This window comes from Dermacentor variabilis, unplaced genomic scaffold (assembly GCF_050947875.1).
Source record: "Dermacentor variabilis isolate Ectoservices unplaced genomic scaffold, ASM5094787v1 scaffold_13, whole genome shotgun sequence".
Classification (NCBI taxonomy): Eukaryota; Metazoa; Arthropoda; class Arachnida; order Ixodida; family Ixodidae; genus Dermacentor; species Dermacentor variabilis.
The window spans coordinates 41,204,703-41,206,499 of NW_027460291.1; the positions used below are offsets into that span (position 1 = coordinate 41,204,703).

Consider the following 1,797-nt stretch of genomic DNA (forward strand, 5'->3'; position numbering starts at 1 on the left):
CATGTATGTTTGAGGTGAACAAAGCTAGCTCCCCGAAGGCGAACTACATAGAAGTTTCTTTACGAGACAGTTCAATCATTGACTCTGTTGTCTCATAAAAATGCGAATGCTGCTTACTTTATCCCTCTCAACAATATGCATGGCGACGCAGATGACAAAAATTCAGTACAAAAATAAGCTTTAAAATGTGAGACTTCCAGTACAAAGGACACATAAGAACCGAAGGAGCCATGTAGAAGGCTTCATCAACATTTCGGCTGTAGCAAAAGTAAGAGACGGCATCTGCTCTTATTTGTGCTTTCCTTCACTAAAAATTTTAAGTGGCGCAGATGACGATTAAAGATGAAAAAAAACGAGAAGCCCGAACGCAAAATAAGTGCAACGCCGGCGGGACTCGAACCCGCAATCCTCGGTTTAGAATACCGATGCCTTGTCCATTGGGCTACGGCGGCTCTCACGCTGAGACTGCAGCACTTAGTTGGCCAATCCTGGCCAGAGCGTCGCCGCCCCTCGGCGCAACCGCGTGAACGTGCTCGTGCCACTGCTGCCTCCTTCGTCGTCTTCTTCCGCAGCTGATTCCGATGCGGCTCGTCATGGCACCGTTCCCATACTGCCCCTCCCTCTGCGAAGGCGCTGACGGCGCTGGCCCACTGTCACTTGGTGAGGTGATTTCGGTCTCAAGTTCTTTGTCTCAGCATATCGCGAATCGAAAACTCGTATACTGCTGAGCTCAAATTTCGCATTAGAGAATATCGTAATCGTCGTACATAATTACAGCGAATCTGGTAAACTCTAATTCGTCTGCATTTTCTGTGTCCGCATCCGGCAGCAAAAATGTTGGCCGATCGCGGCGGCGGTGTAGGGCCGGGAGCAATGCTTCGTGCCCCCTTAAGGCAGAATCTTTAATTAGTCAGCTAAGTAAAACGAACCGTACATGCATAATTTGAAATCAAGCACACAACAAATCAAACAGCGAACGTTTCAATAAAGAACAAGTATACAAACATCATCCGAACCACTTAATTGAGTATAAGGCACTCCTGACAACAATACCAAGCACGTAGAGCCCCCCGCATACGTTTCCCGGTAAAGATTACTGTTTCGCAAGCTGCCACGCAGACGGCAGCTTTCGACGTGTGGAGGGACGTCCCCAGCCTTTCGCATAAAAGAAGCAGCCTATCAACTGATTTCAATGTTGTTGCAGCACTATAGAAGGGGCCGGCGTGCCGTAAAAAAATCCTTACTCCCGTTACTACCATCCCTTAAAAAAAAAGAGTTCTCTCTATAGAAATCAACACACTTCTTATAGACGACTCTGCCTTTCTATAGATTTGTTCTTCTATTAACACAAAGTCTAGAGTCTCTCTATAGACGACTCTGCCTTTCTATAGATTTGTTCTTCTGTTGATACATAGTCTAGAGTCTGTCTATAGACGCGAGTCGATAGGTTTCTATTTCTTTTTGCCTCCTCCCATCTTATTTATTTCTTCAGACAATTTATTCACAGATACTGGGATCTTTTACAAGATCTTAGCAGGGTGGGAAAATGCAAGTACATTCATACAAACATACTATTCAAGCAATGATGCCGATGCTTCAATTCAACATGCAAAAAGGACAGATTGCATGAAAAAAGGAACAACGAAAAGATGTGCGATTGAGCCAAGAATGTTTGTGCGCCTGAAAACTGGATAAAGAATTTAGTGTAATGACTTCATCAGGACGTTTATTTCAATCAACTATTGTTCTTGTAAGATAAGAACATTTGAAGCAATTGCTATGCAGTGTTAATGGGTT

The 1,797-nt window shown here is 44.2% G+C and overlaps 1 non-coding gene across 1 annotated transcript; it reads right to left on the reverse strand.

Annotated features, from left to right (window-relative positions):
* Nucleotides 1-377: 377 nt before the first annotated feature.
* On the reverse strand, nucleotides 378-452 carry TRNAR-UCU (transfer RNA arginine (anticodon UCU)). The gene has a single exon. It is a non-coding gene; the product is annotated as a tRNA-Arg (tRNA).
* Between the last annotated feature and the right edge of the window lie 1,345 nt (nucleotides 453-1,797).